Source organism: Eretmochelys imbricata, chromosome 1 (assembly GCF_965152235.1).
Source record: "Eretmochelys imbricata isolate rEreImb1 chromosome 1, rEreImb1.hap1, whole genome shotgun sequence".
Lineage (NCBI taxonomy): Eukaryota > Metazoa > Chordata > Testudines > Cheloniidae > Eretmochelys > Eretmochelys imbricata.
Window position 1 is genome coordinate 290,873,065 of NC_135572.1, and position 18,745 is coordinate 290,891,809.

General features: G+C 39.9%; 1 protein-coding gene across 7 annotated transcripts in view; it reads left to right on the forward strand.

The window, feature by feature from the left end:
* Positions 1-18,745, forward strand: part of KCNC2 (potassium voltage-gated channel subfamily C member 2) — a 136,004-nt gene that overhangs the window by 67,511 nt on the left and 49,748 nt on the right. The gene's annotated exons all lie outside the window — the stretch shown is intronic.

Genomic DNA, 18,745 nt, shown 5'->3' on the forward strand with positions numbered 1-18,745 from the left:
TGAAGGGACCATTATGATCATCTAGTCTGACCTCCTGCACAACGCATGCCACAGAATCACCCACCCACTCCTGCGAAAAACCTCTCACCTATGTCTGAGCTATTGAAGTCCTCAAATCGTGGTTTAGAGACTTCAAGGAGTAGAGAATCCTCCAGCAAGTGACCCGTGCCCCATGCTACAGAGGAAGGCAGAAAACCTCCAGGGCCTCTTCCAGTCTGCCCTGGAGGAAAATTCCTTCCTGGCCCCAAATATGGCGATCAGCTGAACCCTGCGCATATAGGCAAGATTCATCAGCCAGATACTACAGAAAATTCTTTCCTGGGTAACTCAGATCCCACCCCATCTAACATCCCATCACAGGCCATTAGGCCTATTTACCATGAATATTTAAAGATCAATTAATTATCATGTTATCCCATCATACCATTTCCTCCATAAACTTATCGAGTTTAATCTTAAAGCCAGATAGATCTTTTGCCCCCACTGCTTCCCTTGGAAGGCTATTCCAAAACTTCACTCCTCTGATGGTTAGAAACCTTTGTCTAATTTCAAGTCTAAACTTCCCAATGACCAGTTTATATCCATTTGTTCTTGTGTCCACATTGGTACTGAGCTTAAATAATTCCTCTCCCTCTCTGGTATTTATCCCTCTGATATATTTATAGAGAGCAATCATATCTCCCCTCAACCTTCTTTTGGTTAGGCTAAACAAGCCAAGCTCCTTGAGTCTCCTTTCATAAGACAAGTTTTTCATTCCTCGGATCATCCTAGTAGCCCTTCTCTGTACCTATTCCAGTTTGAATTCATCCTTCTTAAACATGGGAGACCAGAACTGCACACAGTATTCCAAGTGAGGTCTCACCAGCGCTTTGTATAACAGTACTAAAACCTCCTTATCCCTACTGGAAATACCTCTCCTGATGCATCCCAAGACCGCATTTGCTTTTTTCACAATCATATCACATTGGCAGCTCATAGTCATCCTATGATCAACCAATACTCCAAGGTCTTTCTCCTCCTCCGTTGCCCACAGTTGATGAGGATAACAAGTCCTTTAGGGCAGTAAATGCTTGCAACCCCTGGTGTAACAAAGCTAAGATAAGACAGACCACAAGGAAGGTAATCCTTGGCTAAAGTTATACTCAAAGTGAGACATTACATGTGAAAGTCTGAGCTTAAACAAAAAACACATGAAGTAATGGTTGTGGGTTTCAGCTAGCTAAACAATCTTTCTGATAAGAAAACAAGGATTGTCAGGATAATGCTACTTACATCAGGTATTCTGCCCTGATGCTGAGACTTGGGGTAATCATGGAAGCTATGACTTTCATGCTCTTCCATGGACCTTAGAATCATAGGGTTAGAAAGGACTGCAAGGGTCATCTAACCCCCTGCCAAGATGCAGGATTTGTTGTGAGACAGATGGCTATCCAGCCTCTGTTTGAAAATCTCCAATGAAGAATATTCCACAACCTCCCTAGGAAAGTCTGTTCCATTGTCCTACTGTTCTTACGGTTAGGAAATTTTTTTCTGAGATTTAATCTAAATATGCTATGCTGTAATTTGAACCCATTGCCTCTTTTTCTGCCCTCTGTGGCAAGAGAGAACAATTTTTCTCCATTTTTTTTAATGGGAGCCTTTCAAGTATCTGAAGACCACTGTCATTTCCTCTCTTAATCTCTTCTTTTCCAAACTAAACATACCCAGTTCCTTCAGCCTTTGCTCATATGGCTTGCATTCCATCCCTTTGATCATCTTTGTCATTCACTCTGAATCCTTTCCAGTTTCTCTACATACTTTCTATACGTTGATGACCAAAACTGGACACAGTACGCCAGACAAGGCCTAACCAGTGCCAAGAAGAGCAGTATTATCACCTCCTGTGACTTACATGCTATGACTCTGTTAATGCAACCTAAAATTGCATTTGCAAACAGCATCGCATTCCTGACTCATGTTGAGGTTGTGATCAACCACAACTCCCAGATCTATCTCAGCAGTGCTGCTGCCAAGCCAGTTTTCTTCATTCTGTATTTGTGCATTTGTTTTGTCTCCTAAGTGTAGCACCTTACATTTGTCTTTGATGAATTTAATTTTGTTGTCTATAGCCCAGTTCTCCAATTTATCAAGATCCCTCTGAATATTAGTTCTAGCCTCCAAATTTTTGGCAGTCCCTCCCCTTCCCAGCTTTGTGTCATATGCAAACTTGATCAGTGTGCTCTCTATACCTACATCTCAGTCATTAATAAATATGTTAAACAACACCGGACCCAGAACAGATCCCTGTTGAACCCACATGAGACCTGCCTCCAATCCAACATCATTCCACTAATAATCACTTTTTGTTTGCTGTTGTTTAACCAATTATGTATCCACTTAATGGTAGTTCTGCTGAGCCCACATTTCTTCAGCTTACTTATTCGAATGCATGTGGGACTGTGTCAAAAGCCTTGCTGAAGTTCTGGTATATTATGTCCTCTACATTCCCCCTATCCACCAAATCAATTATCCTGTTAAAGAAGGAAATCAAGATGGTTTGGCATGATTTGTTCTTAGTAAATCCATGGTGGCTGCTAGTGATCACCCCTTCATCCTCCAGGTATTCGCAAATTGAATGTTTTATACATTGCTCAGGTAGCTGCCCAGGTATCGAAGTCAGGCTGACTTTTATTAAACTAGAAATGTTTAATAAAACATTTAATAAATGGCTTAAGGTTTTTAATTTAAATGTGATGATACAGTCATGAGGCTATATATAGTATCAAGAGTTTAGTTCACCACAAGGTAATCCCACAGACTGGTTAAGATCCAGGGCAGACGTTTGTTTTTCGCACGTTTTATACTTTGCTGTGGCGTTCAAAGGACCTGGTTAAAATATGTGAATATCAACGTTTATACTTGATTACTTTGCTGTTTCAGCACCCCAAGAAGATGCTTTTAGGCTTGAGTTGTATTCCTAAACTTTATTTGATTTGGGATTTATTAATATCCAGATCTCTACAAAAGCTCATACTCACAGAACTTTCTGAAAGATATTAGTAGATTTAGAGTGGAAGGCTAATGCTAACACCCAAGCTCTGGGATAATGCAGGAATATACACAACCAACATGGGAAGAATATGTGATGGTAGATTTTGGTAGTTAGAATCTTTGAGTGACAGTCTGACCTATGTGTCAGGTTAAGCTAAGCAATATTTTCTGTAAGAAGCATTAATGGTTGTGACATAGGATTTCTGTGTCAAAAGTGTGATCACTTACAGGTCAGAAACAAAGATGACGCACGAACAGAGAATAAATGTGGTTTGACTAATTCTGAAATATTCTAATTTGTGTTCAGTTTAGTGGGAGTGTCTCCTAACATTAGACAAAATACCATCTGTTTGGCACAAGGATGCCAAAGGTAGTGGGCATAAAGAGCCACTTTCTAATCCAGCACACCCATACAGTAACAGAACAGGCATCAAGAGGGGTCTTAATTAACATGCTTGCTACAATCCCATAGTCCCAAGTGATTTGCCAACTTCAGGCTAATGCAAGGCACCCAGCTACTCATCAAGCATGCTATGATCAGCTCCATGTGTTAGCAGTAAGTGTGTGTTACTCTTCCTTAGAACAGCAGTAGAGTGTGTCTGAACACTAATAATCCTTCATCCCCTAAACTCTAAGGTATACCACATGGTCAACCCTGCTTTCTTTCCCTTATACTTCATCATGACACAAGAAAGCAAAAGTTGGCCTGGAGTTAGTTTTTTACAGAACAATAGATGAGAAAATTAACCCTGCATTGCACAGTGAGCTACTAATATTGAACTGCAACACCTGATGTCTAATGCATGTCATATTGAATGAAGTTAAATGTTTGTTTAAATTTTAAAAAATGCTGATTTTATTAAATTGCTGAAACACTTATTAGAGATGTTCTCAAACAAAATCAATAGAGGCAAACCCTTTGTGGGCTCTGGCCTTGCAATGTGGCTCTATCAGTAGTTAAATTTTTCTCAAATATGCAGAAATTACACCCTCCTTCCCATATAAAAGCTGCTAACTTAGTGTAAAAACTGCACAAGTGCATTTCCTGTGAGGACAATCCATACGAATAAGGAAATCCGCAGTTAATGCTAACATTAATTTCCACAGCAACTTCAGTTCACGTCTAATCATGCAAATATCTTGATACCTATATGCACAGTCTTCATCTTCACAGCAGACTTGCTTTTACTTCCCATGTTCCCACATATCCAGTTCCCTCAGTACACAAGATTAATTGAATGTTTTTTCTGAAGTAGAGATAGCACAGTACATGCTTTTACAAAGAAAGCATGTCTCTTGGTAAAATACCTTAAACTCCCCAAGGCTGCAGGTAAACTTGTGCATTTGCGTGGGGTTTGGAGGAACTGAATGGATATGTGCATTGTGGCTGGATGTGTGTTGGAGGGAAAGGCATTTCTGTTGTGCAGGTAAAGAGTCTGTGAATGTGTAGGGTGCTGTAAGGTTTGGCAATATGGGGCATACGCAGGTATGTAGATGCAAGGAGGAGTGTGTGGGGCCATAGGGGTAAGCAAGATATAGCATGGCGAAGCAAGCAGGACTATGGGGACAGCATGGGGCTGGGGGTGAGTAGAGCTACGATGTAGGGAGGGAATAGGTTAGGGAGTGAGACTGTAGTGGAATTGGGAGAGTAAACAGATCTTAACTGGGAGCCAAGAGATTCCTTTCCCTGGTGAACCATAGCATCAGGTGAAAAACTACTTCTCTCTGGCTTCTTCTTCACCTATTCCCTGTGTTCCCCTTCCACAGACATGCTTATTCCCCCTGCCTTCATATTCCTGCTCATTCCCCATGGTTCCTCCCCGCCCCCCCCAAGGCTTCTGGCTAGCAATAGGTTTGCCAGCAGCAGAGCTGTCTTGATGACCATCCTAAGGATTGTGAAAGTGGCTCTCCTGCTGACAAACGACAGGAAACTTCTTGTTCCCAGATTGTGCCTCTTCCATTGTGGAGATGCAAACTGGCTTTGTCAGCCCAATTTGGCTGCTACTTTACTCTCTCTTTGTTCCTTCCCACCATTTCTTGGCACCTAATAACAAGGGAGATCAGGAAGAGGGGTGGCTTGTTGCTGAATTTTACTAACAAACCAAGCTTGAACCTCCCCTGTGCCTCCCACACAGGCACTGTGTGGATCTAATGAACCTCATGCTCTTCACTGTGCAGAACAGTTGCTTCACTAGTCTGTGGAGAGAGATATGTGTTGTAGCACACTTGATATTTCTCTCGGAGCACAGAGAATCCCCCCTCCTGTAAGCTAGAGCAGGTGCATCGGGTGGAGAAAGCAGGGCAGCCTTGGTGTTCCCTGATGCCACCACCTTTTTCATGTGCATACCCTCCCTCAATGCCATCCACACCAAGAATGAGAGAAAATTGTATTCTTTGCCATAGATACACTATTCCCCCATCACTTGAGCAGTAAAATCAAAGGGCAGAAAGGAAGTGACTGTTTGACAAGACCCCCTTATTGAAATGCTGTGTTTAGACATCTTCCATCTGACTGCAGAGTTTATATAAATGTTAGTACTTCTGAAATGTTAATTATAATTGCAATTGTAGTTTAAATACATAACATGATGCAGTTTAGCTTGAGAAAAGTAGAGATAATTTTGACACAAATCTATTTTTAGAGTAGAGTATTTACCAAGAAGCAAACAAAATTAAATTGGTAACGTTAGCTATTTTTGAGAAAATTATAAAGCAATGTCATTTCCATAATTTATCTCAAAACTTTCACAAAATATACACCAAGTGATATTACAGTAATTTGGATATAATCTATAAATCCATATAATCTAATCTGCTTGCACAGGTAACACATTGTATAATTACTAAGTATTATATTACAGGACCTGAACAAAAAGCCTTTTTAAATATAAGGACAACTTATAAAAAGTAAAATGAATAAAAGCATAGAGATTATTTAAACAAAAATCTTGTTACACATGCCTTTGTACTTGAATACTTGTATTGAGAGAGAGCTAAATGATAGTTTCTGAAGCTTTAAGTATTCTATCAAAGATAATTTGTAATTCTGTTTTTAAGAAATTGAGGACTGCAATATTTATGAGTCCTTTTATTGAGATCTCTTGTTTGCTTAGCAGCAGCAAAACAATGACAAACTAGCAAATTGAAAAGATGTCACTCCTAGACTCCCCCTAAAATAGCTGTAGAAATGATTTATTCAATATAACTAATGCTGTAAAATATCTCTTTAGTATTCAGTATTTTATTAGATTATCATTCCAATAATGATACACGGGGCCTGTTCCTGATCAATCTTGATTGTCTGGAGTTTATATGTGCCCCAGAAGGTTGTATAAATCAGCTTTACACCAGGAAGGTTGGTCAGGTATACGAGTAGGAGAGCTGTACTGATTAGCCAGATGCGTAAGGAGGTTTGGATATTGTAGGACTGCTTAGGAGCCAGGAAACTTATAAAAATGAAATCCCCACTAGCCTAAGCAGCACTGCACACTTGAAAGGTCGGTAGCAAATTGCTCCTCCATCCTCCCAGCACAACTGGGGCGCTCTGGGGCCAACTGTCTCCTCATGCTCCCCCGTACTGGTGTGATCTGCACCATCCCCAGTGTTGGTCTGTGACTAAGCACAACTGAGCTCAGAATGTATAATTTTCCAGCTTTGCCTAGCTCATATAAAACAGGAGGAAAATCACTGAGCTTGTAAAATCTCTTACAGGAGAAACTTGTGGCTGCAAAGTCTTGATAAGAAAAAAATTGGTTGATTGTTTGTCGTTCTTCCCCATCTTTATATAAATTGACTGATATTATGTAAGTGTGTTGTGATTTTTCTTCAGGTGCCAAGTGTTTGGCACAAACTACTCAAACATTCCAACGGGTCCACGCCAGCTCATTGGCAGAGTTTAGGGGCACGTACATAAGGGCACGCTTCTCTTTTCAGGAGAATGTGAGGAAGCAAAAATCCTTCTGGGATTCCCACTATTCTTCCTGCCCATATTAATCTGCTTTAACAGTAAAGCTAAGTGAATGTTTATGATTCAGGGTGATTTCTGTGGAGTAGCATAGAAATGACACTCCAATTATTACTGCTGACATAAAGCTATCACTGCCTTATAACACTATGTCAAATGCATTGTTAAAGTAATATTTGAATTACCTTTGCCATTTGGGTAGAGTTTGGATTTGTCTGAGCTCATGCATAGTTTAAATGAAAAATCCTTTGCAAAGCCTGAAAAGACATCTCTTGTGATGAGCTTTATTTATTCTGGAACATTCTTGGCAAAATTTTATTGGAGGCATTCTTTTATTCTGCTTTCTCTTATCAGCAGTTAAATAGGAGGGAGAGCAGAATCCTGCTGTTCCTTTTATAATAATGTTGCCCCTTTGGCCCTAGCAGTTAGCCACTATTTGGGACCTTGTCAGGGTTGTTTCCATTAGGAGGTGAAATTGATGGTACAAATCAGGTATTTCTTTCGTGCAATCCTATTTATTTACAAAGAATGTACACACAGCCCTGTTTCCCTGAACAGAATCATACAATGGCAGGCAGTTTCCTTTCTGAGAGCCTGCCTTTCCAGCACATTTTGCGTCCAAGGAGCTCTGTCTCTCTTCTTTCTATAAGGGTCACATGTGCGACTGCTTCTCTCACTGTCTGCTGGCTTTATTCTGTAGCACACACCCACAGCTTGCTGAACCACCCCCTTATCCCCTTGCATTTACAATCAGGTAACCTCTTGGCCCACATGCTTAGCTCCTGATCAGACCTTGTTATGCAGCCCCAGTGACTTGGGCAGTGGCTTCTATTATTTCCAGTTGTCTCACTTTATAAAAAGGCTTAATTGCTTCTTGCATTTAGCCTGAAAGAAGAGTATTTAGCACACCTATCAGCTTTAACCGGGTCTGTGATTGTCTATAGATCAAGGACCTGCTTGATGGCAGCTGTTAGCACCTTCCAGTATAACAATATCATTGCATTTTAAAATGTGTGGTGTCTTCATGAGAATGTAAGATGATCATCTGCAGGAGTCAGGAAGGAATCCTATTTCTCCCTTTCCCCAGTGTACAGTGCCTCACAGCTGTGTAAATGTATTCTGTTTTTTTTTACCTTCCTCGGAAATATCATATATTGACCTCTGCTACTGAAAGAGTTGAGTCAAACTGACTAATGCCCTGACCGTGCGTTCTTTTATGAGACTGTGCTAGCTTCTTAAGTCCTCATATATACATTTCTCTTGGTAGTAAAAAGGAAATCAGTAATGGTAAATTGCTTTCTAGTTCATATTTGCGAGCAGCATCTTTCCTGGCTTTGCTCCTGAAGGATGTAAGTTTCAGAAAGCCTCATGTTAATTGAGTATTTTAGGATCTACTCCATCTTGTCACAGACCATTCTCTGAAGAGTCTATGGTTGTAGTGATTAGTGTCTTCCCTTTCATCTCATCATGCTCATGTTGTAGCTCAGTGGTTCTCAGGCTTTTGAGCCCCTGAGTGCGACCTCCCCGTTATACACTGAAAACACTTTTTAATATATTTAACACCATTTTAAATGCTGCAGGCAAAGCGCGGTTTGGGGTGGAGGCTGACAGCTCGCGACCCTGCTGAACTAACCTCACGAGCCCCTGAGGGGTCCCGACCCCCAGTTTGAGAACGCCTGTTATAGCTGAAACAGGGCAAATTTCAAAATGTTTGGAGATTTGGCTAAGTTTTTCTTAGCTTATCCAACCCTTATCTGAAGTTTTCTGGTCTATCAAATTCATATGGAAATTTACCAAGATTTACATTAGTTCAAGTTTCAAATCAGGATGAAAATAACAGCAACATTTTTTAACAGTATTTCAGGATTTCTGGTCCCATTTGTAAATGGAAATGCAGAGGATAGACAATATTCTATTCTCCAGGGCTTTGGAGGGAGTGGGGAAGGTCTCCCAAAGGGGAAGGTGGGGACAGACTGACCAGTGAACTTAAACATTAGGCATAATAAGTGGAGTGGTAAAGTTCCTGATGCATTTTGACTGGAGTTTTAAAAATATTGCACATTTCCACTTTCACTGGAATTGTTCGGCATTAATACTACTGAAGATTTCAAACACAGAAGCTGTTAACCTATGAGACTGGCTCTCAGCTGGTGCATGGAATCCAGTGTTTTTTCATATTTTGCCAACCTATTCATGACAATACACTTAGTAAAATTTTGGGTTGTAATACTTTTGAAAACATTCCAATTAGCCCACAGAGCTACAACCCGCCTGCTATTAGCAAGTTTGGTAGGTTAAGCCATATAATAATGGTGCTACCTTGGGTCCCTAATGAATACTAGTTCCATTTCAAGGTCCTTGTATTAATCTTGGAGACTTTCACTGACTTGGATCTAATGTACCTTATGGACTTCATCTCTATGACCAGAAAATTCCATGACAGCTACCATCAGGAATGATGGGGTTGTCCACGGCAAGAGTTATCTGTGTGAGTTCTTGAGTCAGGACTTTCTCAGTGGCTAGCCTATGGCTATGTAACTCATTTCCTTAAGATATTAAAGTGACTCCTAATCTTCCTGCCTTCAGGTTGAAATTCAAGACCAGTCTCCTTACCATTTACTTTCCAATAAAAACAGTAAATCACTAGTAACCAGTGTCAAACCCCTTTCTATACCTTTTAATTGGAGGAAGTGTTTCTTTCTTGTAAATTGCTCAGATACCATAGTGATGAGTGCAGTATAAATACGTAGACAGACACAAATATGGGCTAAATCCCTAGCCCTGCAGTTAAACCAATATTCATATTCATTATACAAATATTTAGGACTAATTGTCATACACTCCTTATGGAAAAGTCTTATAGAATTGAATAGCAGTCCACAGAATTTAGTTAAACATCATGTGGGCCTCCATTTCAAGTGCCTACTAAATTTTGGTACCCAGCATGAGAAATGGGCTTTTACCAGAGGTGCGGAACACCCCGTGCTCCCATTCATTGCAGCCACAGCTATGGGTGCTCAGCATTTCAAAATACAGGTTCTAGGTGTCTCAAGTTTGGCATCCAGAATAGTGGATACTTTTGAAAATATAGACCATGGATTTTAATAGTAATATATTGTCTATAGATTTAATGAACGTGTGTGTGTGTGTGTGTGTGTGTATGTATGTATGTATGTGTATATATATAAAAACCCAGATCCTCTGAGTGCTCGTCCAGTGCCTTAGCTCCAGCATTGACTCTTATGGAAAAGCCCTACACAATTTAAAAGAAAATAGTAGCCTTACTGACAAGTTTCAGAGTAGCAGCCGTGTTAGTCTGTATTTGCAAAAAGAAAAGGAGTACTTGTGGCACCTTAGAGACTAACCAATTTATGTGAGCGTAAGCTTTTGTGAGTGACAGCTCACTTTTATAACATATGCTAGCATATGTTATAGTAAGGCTACTATTTTCTTTTAAATTATGTAGGACTTTTCCATAACAATCAATGCTGGAGCTAAGGTGCTGGACAAGCACTCAGAGGATCTGGGTTTAATTCCCAGCCCTGCCATTGCCATACTCTGTGATCTTAAGCAAGTCACTTCCTTATTGTTTGTGCCTCAGTTCCCCATCTGACCAATGGAGATAATACTTCACAAGGATTGCACAAAGATACATTCTTTAAAGTTTGGGGCGTTCCATCAGGTGAGGGAGACCAAATCAGTACCTGGACAGAAAGAAAAAATGTTTGCAGCATAAAGTGCTTCTGCCCTTTTTAGTTGAAGTGTGAATACTATTTTCTACATTCTGGGAGAGTAAATAGTGATACTTTAAAATATACATTGTTATCATTTGTGTGATGCAGTAGGTATATTTTCTTTAACTTGCCAAAACCGCATAGAAGGAATAACAGTCAAAGCACTAGGGCAGTGGTTCTCAACCTGTAGTCTGTGGACCCCATGAAAGACTTAGTTTAATTCTGTTCAGTCAGTTTTCAATCTATGTATACAAACAATAGAAAAGGGATCTGCATCTCCATTTGAAATTTCCAAAGGGGTCTGCACTTCCAGTTGAAAATGTTTTGGGGTCCACACTTGAAAAAAGAGAACCACTGCATTACAGTACAGGAAGCACTAATCTTTGCTGCTTGTTTTAATCCCTCATATTAGGGCATGTAATTTTAAATGTAAAGCCTTTCTTTAGACATAGATATGAATATATACCTAGCTTTCAGGCTTAAATGTATTTCTGTTGTGTGTGCGTGCGTGCATGCATGTATATATATATATTCAGTAAGACAAGATGGGAGAAAATGTCAATATAACATCATACATCAATAGAAGTGTACCTGTTATAGTTCAAAAGACCACTGAATGTCCCTGGATTTGATAAACAGAGAGATCAATCACATATTTAAACCATTTTCAAGGGGAAAAAAAAGAAATCTATTGCATTGCAGTAAAGTGGGCAGTATTCAGCCGATAAATTCTGTGAGTGAATGTTCCTGCTTTTGGGCTTTTTAATATCTATAAATCCAGACATTTTCATATTGCTATGATTGTCTAGATTTTTGATCTGTTGATAACAGGTAAAAAGAGAGAATCTGGCATACAGTTGTACTGATCTAGAAAATGACAAGCCAGCCTGTCATTCAGTCTCAGTTTGAATTAGTCAAGCACATGTCAAATCAAAATATTTAGCATATTTTCAGGATATCTTGCTACCCAAACATTTGGATTGTTTATGTGAGTGTAAATGTGAGATGTGGGGTGCTGAGAATTTTGAAACATCTGCCACCCCCCCCCCCTAATATTTCAAAATTACCATTGAAATAAAAGTGTCTCCTTCTTTCAAAAGGACAGTCTATTGAATGTATTGTCAAATGCCAAGGGAAAAGATAGGGGCAGGTGGGGGCGTAAACTAGTTGTGTTTTCAGCAGAGAATGTAGTGATTCCCATTGATGAAACCAGGCAGTGACACACAGGGAGAAAGCACTGTATACAAGTAAACCATTCTCGACATGTCCCTTAGGCACTTGGCTTTCTCGTGTTATTCAGTGCATTGGAATGTGCTATTATTATTTCCCACGTGATGATGTGTGTGCCTATGCTGTCACTTTCCATTGCTGGAATAAGCAGTTTGAGCTGAATTATTTGTGTTTAAATATTCCTTCTTTTCTTCCTCAATGAAAAGTTTTTCTTTTGCAATTTCAGGACTTACTGAATTTGATCAGTGAATTAAAAACACGATTCTCCCTTCTCTTCCCCCATCTCCTACTCTAAAATTAAGAAGAGCCAATTACATTGTGGACTGTTTCTAACATGTATTGGGCCCTTGTAGTTAAGTATAAACTAAGATGGAGAAAATGCAGCTCTGCCTTGCAGTCCTGTTAATTTCCAAATGTAGGGCTTGCTCCTGAAGATACTGAATGTGGGCAACTACCACTGATGTCCAAAGCAATTCTGGGTGCTCATCCTCTGTCCAGATCAGACCCAAAGAAAGGTGTTGTACATGAGGCAGTCCTAACAAACATATTTTTGTTTTAAAGTAATCAAATGGCACTTTTCCTTGTGTTTTTCAAGGATGTTCTATCTGTGGTACACATATTTCTTTTGCCTATTCATGAACATAGTAGTGTAATGCCGTTTGTCACCATTTTAAATCAGGACTAAGACCTCAAAATCCTGATCACAATCTCAACTGGCTGGTCCTGAAGGAAAAAGGTTCTTGTGTTGTTCCCCCTCCACTCCCATATTTTTTTTTGCCACTCCTATTATTCAGTACTGGCTGTGGGTTTTTTAAAGGTGGTAGGGAGGCAAAAGCACACCCTTTAGCATCCCTGTCAGTATAAATAATGTAACCACATGCTGAACTTTTTAAAACAAATAACAGAAGTAATAATTAGAGCTGGAAGGGAAACTGTTTTCCTATCCCATGAAAATGTTCAAGATTCTGAAACTATTTCCTGTTCTGCTTTAGGATGAAACTGCAACCTTTCAAAACATTTTGTGAACAATGTGTATGAGAGAGTAGGCAAGAGAGTGTGATCAACAGTCAAGTGGTTAGGGCACTCACCGTGGATGTAGAAGACCCCAGTTGAAGCCCCTATTCTGCCTGACCTGGAATTCATAGATTTCCCTTCCGCCCCCACCTTGTTTTGGTTTTTTTTCTGATTTATTAAACTCACAGTCAAGGATCAGATCTGTGACAACTGTCCTTTGACTGAGAGAAGTTAGATAGAGCACGCTTCAGGGTCCCCCAACAGAGCTCTTGATTTGTGCCTGATAATGCTGCCCTCAGACTGTTCCCAACTCTGAGCATTATTTTAATCGTTTATTTAAAATGTCCTTGACTTTAACAAGTTGCACATATATATTTGGCTATCAGTCAGTGAGATGCAATCACTGGTCCCAGACCTGAGAAGCTTATTTCACTGTTTTATTATCAGATCACACATATTCAGGACTATGCTGTGGCTTTGAGCCACTGTCCAAGGCTGGCAGATTGTCAGTAGGTACTTCCCTAGCAGGAGCACAATGCCTCGGAGCCAGAGAATGCAGCTCTTCCCACGTCCTCTGAAAGGATGTGGAGGTGTAATTCTTATTCTTTTGTATTATTAGTGCTTGTCTGATGTCCCCTCTTTTCCATCCTACAACAGAAAATCAATACTAACTCACTGCATTAAAATTGTATGATCCCATTTCTGAGGAAGAAAGAAAGTAATCATTTGCACGAGTAGCAGATGGAACATAACAGTACCTAACAGCTACTGGGGGAGAGTGTAGCTCCATTCAAATCAATGGCAAAGCTCCCAGTGATTTCAATTGGCCCTGGATTTTATCCAGTTTTCTTTGCCTCATCTTCTAAGCATGGACTCCATCCTGGGGGATCTGAAGAAGGAAGTTGTATGATGCACAGAAAGAGGAAACAGTTCCAGGCTCAGTGATGACCTTATGTCAATAGCACTGGCTAGACTTTGGTCATATTTGCATGGTTACCTCCATTCATACGTATTAAATTAAAACAATTAAACTTTTACTTCAAAATGTAAACTTTCCACTGCAAAGCTTTCTACACAGAGAGGTGCACTCCAGATGTGTGTCTTGAGTCACTGTAGCAGAGGTGTACATGGTTTGTCCAGCTCAGAAAATTAAACGAGGCAATTGTAGCATTATGCAAAGTGACAATTTCAACACCAAACATAAAATATATCAACAGTTGTATCCAAGCTTCTGCTTTAGTTCTCTATATGTGTGGGAAATAGAGAAAAAGTTAAATAAGTGGTATATCCATAAAAGAGTCAAGCAGGGTTGAAGCAATGTAAACATGATCTGTTGTCATGAGAGAATATCTCTAGATAAAATTTCATATGTAAGCTGTGTAGTCAAAGTCAGAAAAATTTCCATATGACCTTCTGAGGCACAAAATATGGAATCCTGCCATTGGCCAGCTGTAAGTCAAATAGCCATCTCAAAGACTTATTGATAAAACTGTCCTCTAGAATAATTTGTACAGGGTCTTACTGTGAAATAGCATCACAGTGAAAAATATCCTGCAAGTGTGCAAGAATAAATGTGCATATAATTAATCATTACAACCTTTGAATTGTACAATGCTGAATTTTAAGTCATTTGTTTTACTTGCCACCCTTTTACTAGGTGATATAAAAATAAAATGTCTGCTCAGCTAATTAACAGTAAATTACACTCAACTAATTAACCAGAGAAAATGTCACATAAGAGTATGGTATTGTTGTCTGTTTAAAAGTTTCTTTGGTTTGTTTTCACTGTGACAGATCAGGTCAGTTGCCCCCTACTGGCCACCCACCAGATTTCTGTGCGGGAGCGCCAAGCCTATGGATTCCCCAGGTGTGTTAAGCCTCTGCAGACTGAGTGGAGTCCAGCTACTGTGCCAATCTTGGTGTCTGTAGGCACACTCTTGGGGTTCAGATCTGCTGAATAGCACCCCATCCTGAGAGCTGGAACCTGCTGCAATGGTTACCCTTCAGCCCTGTACTTAAACACATTCTCTCCTTGTACTCCACTCCAAGGAGTGAGCTTTGTAGTTTATACTTTCTCTCTCTCTCAGGAAACTGATGGTAGTTGTGAAGCAGATAATAAACAAACACATACACACACACTGCAATGAATTTAACACCTGAATGCTCTTATTTAATCAAATAAAGCACAAGAGAGTACAGATCATTTAGAAAACAATAAGCATCTTAGCTGCAATCCCCTCACAAGCTCACCCATCCCTTGGGAGTCTTTGGGGCTCAGAAAAGCAGGCAGGGCCTCATGAAGGCCCCTACATACTTGGTTGCTGCTCTCTTCTTTTGAGCTAGAGACAAAATGTCCACAATCCCTAGATAAATCTGCTCTTCCCTTTTTGCTTTTAGCCCCCTCTCTCAGGTGATACCCTTGCCAGCTTCTCCTCACCAGCACAAACCCCTGCCAGGTGACTTCATTGCCAAGGCAACCTCTCCCTTGCTAAACCATTTCTGCTGCTTATAAGTCAGTCTGCTGTGCAGAGCTATTACATTTCAATGGCAGAACATTTTAAATCAATGGCCCTCTTTCGTTATTCTTTTGCCACCAACCTTTGGAATTTCAGCCCAACAATGAGGCAAACACATAATAGAGGAGGTAAAAGGCTGCACGTTCAAAATGGAGTTTGCGAGTTGGCAAAGATGCATAGAGTTCATAATCTCACACAGCATCCATAAATTATAGACACAGATTCCCAAAGTGTAACAATGACACATTGTTTCTTTTCTTTTCAGATTCAGACTATTACCCAGTTACATAGCTGGAGAATGTTTGCAATTGTTCTCACTCCACATGCTTCACAGCCCAATTTCTTGTATTTTAGAATTCTTCCAATGATGATTGCAAAGAAAGGATTGATTTTTCCTTATAAGAAGAATTCCAGAGAAAGAATATAGTCTGATGGTCTAGAATACTTGAAAAACAACTCTATAGAAATAAAACTCAACTAGCCATGTCATGATAAATATGCTTTATAATCAGCAGCAGATTGTAGTTGTAATCCAACAGTGGTACTTTTGGTCCCACTCCATCCCGTCCCAGTTTTACCTCTGCAACTCTTCAGGTGTCTAACCTTATGCTCCCTGCTCATGATGCTCTTCATTCTCCTCCTGTCCTTTCCCTTTTCGCCCTGTTTCCCTTTCCCTTCTCACTGCAATGATTCCTTCCTCTCCTCCACTTTAATCCTAAATGTGTCACCAAAATAACCCCAAACTAAGTTGTTGTAACATAAATGAAACAAATTAAAAGAGATTTTCAAACTAATGTGATCTGTGCTTGCCATCACCCTATTTGTAACCTTTTCTCCCATGGCTTATATGGGGCATTTTTTTGTCTTCTTAGTCTGTCAACTCCTTTGAGCAAAGAACAGCACTTTAGAAAGAAAGAGTAAGAAACGATTTTTTTCTGGCTAATATTTTAAATGGAAATTGAACTTTCAGAAAAGCAATAACGCACACAGTTTTCACATAGACATTTTTTAGTAATGATTCCACACTCAGCCGTATTCAAAAACAAAACATTGGCAGGACATTTACATGGATTTCAAACATATTCACAATTAGGACACAATCTGCACAAGCCAGTGGAACCTATAAGTTCTTTGACCCAATGAGATTCACTAACAGACCCCTGAGACCCTGTTTAAAAAAACATCTCAACAATTCCAGTCCACATAAAATCATGTAAAATCACAATTTTATTTGGCACAATAAGAAATAAATGAGAGATGAAGGCTCTCAGAAAACAGGGTGGGAAACAAAGAAAAAAATTAAAATACCAGAGGTAAGATTAATTAATTAATATTAATAGAATTTTTAAATCCTAGCAGAGAAATTTCACTGCTCTATAATTACAAAAAATTCTTTCCCCTAATATTTCACTGCCATCGATGCAATCTCATATATGTTTTCCTTTATATATGTAAGTGTTGTAAATATTCTTGTGGCCTTTTCATATACTTCTGGATGCTACTTGAAAAGAGGACAACTGTCTTTCAAACCAATTAAAACCTCTGACAGCTCTAAAACTCTACAACACTGCAATTGATTGCGCACCATTCCCATTATACAATACAAACATAAGGACCATTTGGAAAGACTCAGCCAAGTCTGAAGCTGTCTAAATCAAAATTGCCATTTGTAACTTGGATGGAAAATCTATCGCACAGCATTACAGAAAGGCACACTCTCTTTGCCTTTCTCTTAGTCTACTTTTGGGGCTACTCATGTGAGTAAGGATTATGGGGTAATGTCTAGCATGCGTGGCTATATATTAAGTCATTCAAGAAATTCCTATTTGTATTCCAGGTTGTATGTAAAGCACGTGTACAAGCTAGCAGAGGTAAGGTTGAGTGGTAAAGCTTAACTTCTGGAATTTCCTCACTTTGTAATATTTTATTTCCCCTTTATTAGGGTCAGATTGTAGTCTGTTCTGTTCAATTATAAATAAAGATGTAAGGCATCCCTTACTTTTCTGTCCTCTTATCACTCTACCCTTCACAGACCACCTTTTCACTCTGGACACCTCCCCACCACTCACTTTCTGCACTCTCCACATACACTCACTACTGTCCACACTTCTGAAATTCACTTACCACTGACTCTGCTCTTCTTGAACAATATACTCTGTAGCATTCTTTCTCGGTCCCTGCTATCTCAGCCCCTCTACTCTTTGCTGCATTTCAAATTCCTACTCTCTGCTGAGTCCCCTGGCCTAGCAAACACTATTGCATGGTTGGAAAGACCTGCAGGGGGAGATGATTAGGAAAGGGGCTCTATGGTGTGCAGGAGTTGGGGACCAGAGAAAGGCATTATGGTAAAATCCTAGATAGTGGCCCTGGAGTCTTTGTCTCCTCCTCTCCGTGGATTTGAGAGAAGAAGTGCCTGAAGCTGAAGATCATAAGAGAGGTAGCAGGGCCAACAATGGATAGATCTTCTTCTCCCTCTCCTCAGAGGGGAAAAGGACAGGGGAGGTTCAGTATGGCCTCTCTTCTGAGCCCTGCATTGCTTTGCACAGTGAAGTATAGAGTCCCTTCTGCTCCCCTGAACAGCTGTGAGCTGGCAGGAGAGGTGAAGCAGGAGGCTGTTTAAGTGCCACGTGGTTTGTGAGAGAGGTATTTGCTGCCAAAGATTATTCCTTTTGCTACCTTCTGACAACATGGGGCTAGTCAAGGGATGCCATATTCAACCACACACGTCCCAGGAAAGACTAGATTGGGAAAATTAGGTTTTTTTAGAAATGTGTTAGCCAGTCATGGACAATCCCCGTGTTAACAACCCTAATTTTCCTAGGTTAGAAGAGGCATAGTTAGCATGACCCAAGAACCCAACTCTAGCTGCAACTATGGCAAGGAGCAACAGAAGGCTTCATTTTTTCTCTTCTGGATGAGGGGCAGGTACAAGTCTCCTCAGTAGGTGGAAAAGATAAATTTGTCTGGGATGCTTAAACCATCATTTTTTAAAGCAGATGGGCCGTGAATCAGTAAAGTTTATGCATCCCGGGCAAATCTCTCTTTTTATGGACATTTATTTTAGGCCTTAACAGAGTTAAGTTAAATATTTCCTAGCTCACGAGTCAAATAAATGCCTAAGGAAGATTAAAACGTGTGCATCTATCCAGGCCTGGCTGGAAAATAACAATTTTCTTTCACAAAAGTTTCTGAGGTTTCTGCATTTTGTTTTTGTTCCAGTGTGGAATGAAACCAAGAGAGAGGTAGACTAGGGCTGT